Source organism: Cetorhinus maximus, chromosome 11 (genome assembly GCF_964194155.1).
Source record: "Cetorhinus maximus chromosome 11, sCetMax3.hap1.1, whole genome shotgun sequence".
NCBI lineage: Eukaryota > Metazoa > Chordata > Chondrichthyes > Lamniformes > Cetorhinidae > Cetorhinus > Cetorhinus maximus.
In genome coordinates this window covers 34308762-34318488 of record NC_135889.1, presented here as the reverse complement: position 1 = coordinate 34318488, position 9727 = coordinate 34308762, and the positions used below count along the sequence as shown (strand labels likewise).

General features: G+C 39.6%; 2 long non-coding RNA genes across 2 annotated transcripts; both read right to left on the bottom strand.

The window, feature by feature from the left end:
• Nucleotides 1-3163: 3163 nt before the first annotated feature.
• Nucleotides 3164-4458, bottom strand: LOC144686503 (uncharacterized). Its single transcript, XR_013577937.1, has 2 exons — nucleotides 3887-4458; nucleotides 3164-3814 (listed from the first exon to the last, which is right to left on the bottom strand). It is a non-coding gene; the product is annotated as an uncharacterized LOC144686503 (long non-coding RNA).
• An 877-nt stretch (nucleotides 4459-5335) lies between these two features.
• LOC144686502 (uncharacterized) lies at nucleotides 5336-9727 on the bottom strand. Its single transcript, XR_013577936.1, has 2 exons — nucleotides 9696-9727; nucleotides 5336-6318 (listed from the first exon to the last, which is right to left on the bottom strand). It is a non-coding gene; the product is annotated as an uncharacterized LOC144686502 (long non-coding RNA).

Genomic DNA, 9727 nt, shown 5'->3' with positions numbered 1-9727 from the left:
CACCATTATTAGCTTATAAAAAAAAGCAATTTGTGGAGGAGATATGCCAAGTTCTGATTCTCCTTGTAGGGGAGTCTAGAACTAGGGGACACTCATTTAAGACAGAGATGAGGAGAAATCTTTTCTCTCAGAGGGTCGTTAGTCTGTGGAATTCTCTTCCCTAGAGAGCAGTGGAGGCTGGGTCATTAAATGCATTCAACTTTGAGTTAGATTGATTTTTGATTGACATGTGAGTTAAGGATAATGGAGGATGGATAGGAAAATAGATTGGGGCCACAATCAGATCAGCCCTGATCTTACCAAATAGCAGAGCAGGCTCGAGGGGCTGAACGGCCTAGTCCTGCTCCTAATTCTTGTGTTCCACAAATTGCTGGATGATTTGTGCTGCTCTGTTGTTAGCTTTGTAAAAAATAAGAATTGGAATCTTGCTGCGAGCCTCCCCATCAACATTAGTTGTATGCCAAGAAATTGCTTCATTTGCAAAATTAATGCAAATCAATCTCACTGGAACCATTTAGGACTGATAATATGTGGTGTAAGGACGTTTTTAATAAGATGGATGATTTATGGTTCTGACATGCCACTCAACCATACAGACCCAGAAAGGGAATAATTAAACTGTTGATTATCACCTTTCCAGGTAGTTGTTCCTAGGGGAATTTTAAGTTTCAAATAGATTTTTAAAAAATTACTTTTCCTTTGTTTTTCTCTCTCTTAATCCACTTTCTTTCCCTCTTCGCTTATATTTCTATCTCTGGTTTGATTTTAATTTACCAGATATCCTTCGCTGTTAATTTTAATATTCTCTCCATCATTTTGTTTCCTTGTCGAGGAGAGAGACCATTGAGCACATTAAAATGGCCCCAGATGTGACATTGACCTTGATGCATTGTTATCAATTTGTATTTCCAAGAATTTGTGGTGCAAACACAATGCGACCTGAAGGGTGAGGTAATAATTTCAGTCATGTTGCTCGCAGGGAGATGTGTCATTCCAGCAACTTCTGGGTCAATAAGGTATGTATTTATTTAAAATGAGCTGTTTAAAAACCAGCATCTTCAACTGCTATTCCAATATAGTTTTCTTCCAGATTTACTTACAAAGCTGGGTTTATGAACAGTATGTCACTAGAGGGAGAAGGATATGGCCTGCATACATGTTACAATCAATGCATTATGTAATTTACCATAATTTATGTACATACATTAAGTCAGTGGACTATATATACATTAATGCTACTCTATGTATATGTATATATAAATAAATAAATGATTAGGCAAGTTTTAATCCCTACTTATCACTGAGGGTATTTGTCGGCTAAGCTCATGATGTAGCACTTTTATTTCCCCTGCAACTGCACCCAACATTTTTGGAATCCCTAGGACCAGGTTCTACAGTTTTTGGGGGAATAAAGTATCATTCTAGAAAATTGTTTACATATGTCTCATTATATATTCCATTTGTGAGATTGCAGTGTGTTTACTATTACCGCTGTGGGAGTTGCTGATGCAGCAATCAAGGGTTTTAGTTAAGTTTTTAAGCTCATTCTCTTACCGTACCTACCAGGTTTACATTGGCGATTACTGCAATTTTTAGGGTCAATTAGAGACAAAAAAGGGATGCATGCATGGAGGCAGAGGGCATGATTGAGGTACTAAATGAGTAATTTACATCTGTCATTATTCAAGGCAAATGCTGCCGCCAAAGTCATATGAAAGAGGAAGTAATTGAGATGGGCTAAGAAGTGATAGAAGGGATTAAAAGGCTGGCTGTATATGGAGTGGTTAAGTTACCAGGACCAGATGGGATGCTTCCAAGGATACTTAGGGGAATAAGGACAGAAATTCTGGAGGTACTGGCCATAATCTTTCAATCCTCAGATACGGGGGGGCGGGGGTGCGGAATGCGTAGGGGAGAGGGAGTGTTGGGGTCAGGAGGCTGGCAATGCCAGAAGTCTCGAGAATTCCAAATCTTACACTTTTTTGGAACAAGGTTGTAACAGCTTATATTTGTATAACACCTTTAACAAAATGAAACACCCCAAGGTGTTTCACAGAAGCATTATAAAACAAAATATGAGATACATAAGGAGATATTAAGGTCAGATGATCAAAAGCTTGGTTCAAGAGATAGGTTTTAAAAAGTGTCTTAAAGGTTTGCCAAGTTCCCGGGGGGACACACTGCATTCATGTTCCCTTCCAGGTCATCTGACCTGCCTCTTTGCGTTGTTTTCCCTTCTGCGCATGCGCACAGGGCCAGTCCCCAGCCTAAAGAACACAAAACAACCAAACTGCGGATGTGCAGCCATTTCCCGACAGGCACATACATGGAAGACCCAAGGACTGTCAGGACCTGGAGTTCCTGACCTCCAAAGGTAGAGAGACAGAACGGTATGGGGGGTAACTCCAGAGTTTGGGGCCTAGACAACTGAAGGAACGGCTATCAACAGTGGAGCGATTATAATTAGGAATGCACAAGAGACCAGATTTAGAGGAGCACAAACATCTCAGAGCGTTGTGTGGTTGCAGCAGATTACAAAGATAGGGAGGGGCAAGGCCAGGCAGGGATTTGAAAGAAAAGGATGAGAATTTTAAAATCAAGACTTTGCTCGACCGGGAACCAATACAGGTCAGCAAAGGTGGTTGGGGAATGGGACTTGTTGCAAGTTAAGACACGGGCAACAGAGTTTTAGATGATCTCAAGTTTACAGAGGGTAGAATGTAAGAGACCAGCCCAGAGTGTGTTGGAATAGTCGAGTCTAGAGGTAACGAAGGCAAGGATAAATCCAGGAATTACCTGCCAGCCAGTTTAATCTCAATGCTTGGAATATTTTTAGAGATGCTAATTCAGGACTGAGTTTTGGATAAGGGTGGATTAATTAAGGAATGCCAGCACAGATTTATTAAGGGCAATTTGTGTTTGACTAACTTGATTGAGTTTTTTGAAGAAGTAACAGAGAAAGTTAATCAGGGTAGTGTGGTCAATGTGTGGATGTATATAGGCTTCCAAAAGGTACTTGATAAAGTACCACATAACAGGTGTTATGATCCTTGGCCAGACCCTGGGATGTGGGGGAAGATCCAGTTAGAGACGACTAACATTTTGTTTACAGTAGAGAAAGTTTGAGGTTCAAGATGCTTACAATGTGAATAAAGCCACAAGATTCCACGGGAATAAGCTTTACTATATAAGTTCAGAAAGATAAAACAATTTACAATATCTATCTTATAATCTAACATTCAGGGTATGAGGTACATTTGAATTTACAGGCAAATAGTGGTCGGACACACCACACTGCACAATAGATGATGTGACCAAAACAGATTCCATGAATTTCTCAATAGCCCACCCAGATGTTTTTCAAATTGTGAGCCAACCAATCTCAATGAAACTGTGTCTTTCTCACAAGGGTTTCCAGTCTCCACATTTAGATCTCGCCTTGGAATTCTCTCCAAAAGTTGCTCCCACTCAGACATCTTCAACAATTACCCATCTTACAGCGTTTCAATCTCGCCTTCCAAGATTCTTGGATTTCCGAGCACACTCAAGCTTCACCTTCCATGCACAATCGCACGTCTCGGTCGTGCCAAGCAGAACATTACTGGTCTAAAGATCCCAACAGCTCACAGCATGGAGTCACCCACCTTTGGCTACCTTCTTGGATCTTCACTCCCTGCAACACTTTCTTGAATTTGGAGCCTATTGCCCTGCTCTGTTCTTATAACTTCACTTAACGGAACCTATTTCTGTCCTCTGTCTTCATCCCTTACCTGGGACTACCTTTTTGGAATTCTCCCTGTCCCTGGATTGGGACCTCTCCCTGTCCCTGGAATGGGACCTCTTCCTGTCCCTGGAATGGGACCTCTTCCTGTCCCTGGAATGGGACCTCTCCCTGTCCCCCTCCCATGTCCTGCTCCCTGGGACATACTCACTATGATCATGTTCCCTTCCATGTCATCTGACCTGCCTCTTCACACTGTTTCCCATTTTCCCTTCTGCGCACATGTGCAGAGCTGGTCCCCAGCCTAAAGAACGCAAAACAACCAAACTGCACGTGCATTTCCCGGCAGGCGCATGCATGGAAGGCCCGAGATTCGTCGGGAACTGGAGTTCCTGACCTCCAAAGGTAAGTATAGGTTTCTTAACACAGGCTTATCAGCAAAGTTGAAGCCCATGGAATAAGAAAGACTATGGTGACATGGATACCAAATTAGCTGAGTGACAGGAAACAGAGGAGTGGAGAACGGTTGTTTTTCAGACTGGAGGAAGTTATACACTGGAGTTCCCTATGGGTAGGATCACTACTTTTCTTGATTATATTAATGACCAAGACTTGGGTGAATGGAGCACAATTTCAAAATTTGCAGATGATACAAAACTTGGAAGTATTGTGACCTGTGAGGCAGATAAAGTTAGGCTTCAAGAGAACATAAACAAACTGGTGGAGTGGGTGAACATGTCACAACAGAGAGACCTGGGGGCATATGTGCACAAATTGTTGCAGGATAGGTTGAGAAACGGTTTATAAATAGAACCATAAAGTACAAAAGCGAGGAACCTTTATAAAGTACTAGATTAGACTCAGCTGGAGTATTGTGCCCAATTCTGGGAACCCGCATTTTAGGAAGGATATGAAGACTTTAGGGAATGTGCAGAAAAGATTTACCAGAATATTTCCAGGTATGAAGGACTAGTTATGAGGATAGACTGGAGAACCTGGGTTTTTCTCTTTAGAGAAGATTGAAAGGAGATTTGATGGGTCACGAGGGGTCCAGACCAAGTAGATAAAGAGGAGCTGTTCATTTTGGTGGAAGGGTCAAGGACCAGGGTACACAGATGTAGTGTGACTGACAGAAGAACCAAAAGAGACACTAGAAAACTTTTTTTTAAACGCAGCAAGTGGTTAGGATCTGCAATGCGCTGCCTAAGAGGGTGGTTGAGGCAGATTCAATTGTGGCTTTAAAAAGGGAATTAATAAGCATCTGAAGATTTTTAAAAATTGCAGAGTTGTGGAGAAAGGGCTGGAAAGTGGGACTAGCTGAATTGCTCTTGCAGAGACTCAGTACAGGCTAAATAGTCTTCTTCTGTGGAGGAACCATTCTATGATTCAATAACATAACCACTATGCTACAGTTCTAGACAACAATGCATTTCAATTGTTCACTTGTGCCAACTCACAGGCAATTTTGTACTGTAGTCTTGCACCAGATAGGAACTGCCTTCAGCTCACTGCTGAACCCAGGCATTCATTTTCATAAGCTGAAAAAATTGAATTATTATACATTCTTTTAGCTATAAAATCTACAACATGAGAGTTATTTACCAATAAATAAAATGACAGCAAAATAAAGAAATGTTTATTCAATTGGTTCCTTCAAAATTACAGCAAAACACAGGAACATTTATATGATAGATATTTATCACTGCAATACTCCTCTCTTTCTGTAGTTACATATTAACACAAATCAGCATCATTGACGATTAAGCTATTAAGTATAGTGTGACAATTATAAGTTATGTTTTATAAGCAAAATATCCTTGGTTCAGAGATCTCTAATCAACTGGAATGAGCGAAGGCAGTTAGTTAAAGAAACTATCTTTCCAGGGACATGTCAAATATACTACCACGTTATCTCCAAATAGAAGCTTTTCAATTCTGTACTTGCTTCTCCTGATTTTGCAGAGATAAGAAATTGTAATGATTTTAAGTATAATTTTAATCTATTACTATACCAAAAGTCCACGAAGACATTTGTGTCTTGTTTTAAAGCAGAATAAATATAACATAATTAACTGTGCTTTTAGTCTCCTTCATTTTTCACTGATTTTCTTTGGGTTAATGGAGTAACTTAGTTTTAAGTCATTTACACATCGGTGCAGTCTCTAATATCAGATTTAAAGCTAATATTTTACCATACAAGAGAAATCTAAAACATGTGCATAATCAGCATTTCTATGGTGACACAAATGTTAAATTAAAGTATTTCAACTTTTTCATGTTTCAATAATTTGCCATTTTATCATTCATATCCACATGAGTATTTGTATTTCAAACAGAACTGTACATGAGATTAGCAATGAACATATATTCAAGCGTTAAAAAAACAAACAGCTAACTCCTCAGTGATCAGTGGGGAACATGGTCAAACACAATGTCATCTTTGAAAAGTATCTTATTTCTTTAAAATCTGAGCTTTTGCTCGGTTAATTTTTTCTATAATTAACTGATCAGTGGCTGGTGTACACTTTGAAAGAATAGTGTTCAACTCGCTTTCATTCTTGCGTTCTGTTGCAGTTTCCACAGCTTGTTCTAGGTCTCTGTGTTAAAGATACAAAACAAAGATAAAAGAGATTAGAACTATACCAGGAACACAATTCAGACTGTAACACATAGACCAAAATCCCATCAGTTTAAAGGATAAACACAAGTGCTAGAAATCTGAAATGCATGGCAGGCCAGTCAATTATTGCAAGAAAAAAAGGTTAATATTTTCAGCATCTTCAATAGACTTTGGTGAAAGTTATCACTTGTGTCACGACTCACTGGGGATAGTGCGCTGTATTATCAAGCCCCACTGTTCCCCGAGCTGCGACAAATGTGAAGAGTTTGACCAAACCACCAGATTGCCCCAATTCTACCTAAATGTTTAATTTAGGTTAACAGAATACGAGCACCAGGTTTGTAAACTTAATAAGTAAATAACTGTCTATTGAACAAACTGTCGTTAACCAGTGGCAAAAGAAAGAAATATGGACTGCTAATTTCTAACTCTGTAACTTATAAACTCTACCCCTTCTTAAATCCCTACACACACACACATGACACATAAGACACACAAATCATGAATTTTAAGGGTGGGATAAAATAGTTCAATAGCATCAATTCTGGAGTACAGGATTCGATGGATTGATTTTGATCGATGTCTTCCAAATTCTTTTCAGTTCTTGTTGATGACACGAGGTGGTCTTCCAGCACTTTCAGTATTTAGTTTGGTTGAGCGCTTGCCTTTCAATGTCTCTAATTTTCCCCTTTTGCCTCTTGACAGGGGTTTTCAGAGAGAGAGTGCACAGATTATAGAAATTTGAGAAGGAAAAACCAGCTAGCTAATATTGTAGAATTACTGGAATCTTCCACACACAGGAGAAACGTTTTAGGTCTTGTTCCTTTCAGGTTAGGAGCAATTCTGCTGCACTGCTTCTCACACAAAACCTGGTCACCTGGTTAGCAGCCAATTAAAACGTTGTTGCCAGGCAGCTCCCTTGGTCCAGGACTCCTTTCCGGCACCAAGCTGTCTTTCATGGCACACACTGTTCCAGGACTGCAACCTTGTATATATCTCTCAACCCGTACCAGTGGACATGTCTTTTAACCTGTGGCCATTTTAATTTTAATCCACAGTCCAACAGGAAATAAAAAGACATGTTCTTTACAACAGTCCAACAGAAATAAAATGCTATGTTCCTTACACTTGAAATATATTTTCTGATAAAATCCATGATGAAATTTCTGCACTTCTTATCCACAAAACTTGATTTTCAGCTGTCACATTTTTTTGCGTCAACTTTTTGCCATCAGAAATTCTTATGTCTCTTTTTATAATGGGTTTTGTCTAAAGTAGCTTGCAGGCTACGGAATTAGTCTAACAAACCAGAAGCTGTGATTACAAATCCACTATGGCAGGCTGGGAAACAAATTCAATAGTCTTGATAATTTGTGGGCCAGTATCAGATAAAATGACCACAAAAGTTGCAGGGTTCTTGCAAAAACCTAACTGGTTAGCTATTGACCCTCAGGTAAAATAAAAACTGTTATCCTTATTTGGTATAGCAACATTGCTAAATTATGTAATTGACCTTTAATGCTCTCCAGGAAAATAGAGATGAGCAATAAGTCACAGCTTAAATCTTCCGGTCAGCAGCAATGCTGCACACTTTGCTGCTGTCCACCATGATTTGCCCAATCCGACTCCACTGCCCATTTCTTCCAGAATCTTGCAGACCTGGGCTGATACAGAAATGGGCAGTGCAGTGTCTCCTGTCTAATTCCAGTGAGCAAAGTAGAGTTAGGGAAAGGAGAGGACACTTTTTTTTTTTTACAGCAGTAGCTGCTGTATTTGAATAAGTATTTAAAGGTTCAGTCTTTTAATGAATTTGTGTGAGTTAGTGAGTGGGTGAGGTGGGTGGTAGGTAAGTGGTGAGTGGGCAGTCGGGTGAGTGAGTGGGGTAGTTAGGTAGGGGTGGGCGGATAGTCAAGTTGGGGAGATTGTTGGGGGGGGCGGGGGTAGACTGATGGTCAGGGGGAGTTGTTGTAGAGTGATCGGTGGGGGGTGGAAGGTGGTGTCAGTTGTGGAGTTACCCAGGTGTTAAACTAGGTTTTAAATTGTCTAACATTTCCTGGGTAAATATCAAGGTAAGTCGTGCAGATCTAGCACAAGTCTCTGCCCTAAGATCAGGGGTGGAGATGTTTGCGCAGAGCCCCGTGCAGCAGAGAATTGCCCATCGGAAGTTTGAACCTCCCGGGCGATCACCACATATGTCTGCACATCAGGACTTCTGCAGGGCTCTGTCACACATCTTCCATTGTACATCCGGTCTCTGATGATATAGGGACTGGAAGATTTGGGCTACCATCTTGCCAAGGTTGCTCAAATTCATAATAATAAAAAAACTTGGAACTTTCCCCCCAAAATTGATCAAGAAGCTTTTTAAAAATAGTTTTTAATGTTTTAATTCGTATATTGACATTCCTATTGACCAAAAGGATCAAACAAAGTAAACTTTCAGCAGAATAATAATTCACAATAACATGATCAAATTTATCAACTGAATTCATTTTTGTATCATCTTAAACTTTTATTAGTTTTCATTTGACATCCTCAGCCACTCCCAAGAGCTAAACTTAGACTTGATATTTTAGGGCAGAGCTAAGTAAGATTCTGTATGCTATGAATTGATACTGGTTTCTTCACAGAGCATGTGCTGTGTACCTAATTTCTCAGGGTGCATAAGTACTGTTCACTTAACTGTATTGATGGGGTATTTTTCTTTAACTTCTAGCTATGTCTACTGAGTTTTTTCCAAGTAATTTGGAGAGAAAAATGGCAAATTTCAGAACTTTTAGAATCAGAGCTTCAAGCACAGGACACCATTAGGCACATCATGCTATGTTGGCACTTGAAAGAACTATTGAATCAGGCCCACTCCCCTCTTCTTCCCCCACAACCCTGCAAAGCTTTTGTTTTCTTGTTTATTCATGTTTAATTTATATTAAAATCCTTTCTTTTAAAAAAGTGTACAAAAGGAAAAATGAAATTGCTTTTTATAAACTTCATAAAGTGCATTAAACTGAAGAATGGGGGAGAAAAACAGATAGAGAGAAAGTGAGGGAGAGATAAACAGAAACAGAAAGGAATCGAAACAGAAGTGGGTTCCAGCTGTACACAGAAACCTCAGTCTTAAGAGGGAAAAAAAAGAAATTAAAACATACATCTCCAAACAGGTAGGAATATCTTTAGTGTTCAAACGCATTAATTTTGGGCAATGTACTGAATCATGTCACAGTTTGGTGTCAGATTAGAAGGGGACTGAGATTATAAGGTTTTGAAGATGACACAAAGCTGTAGCAAAGCAGAGGGTCATGAGAGTTCCAATAAATTTATAAGCTTAAAAATTGCAGTAAACTTCTTTTTACTTACCCAACCATTATATATCCTTTCACTTTCTGCTC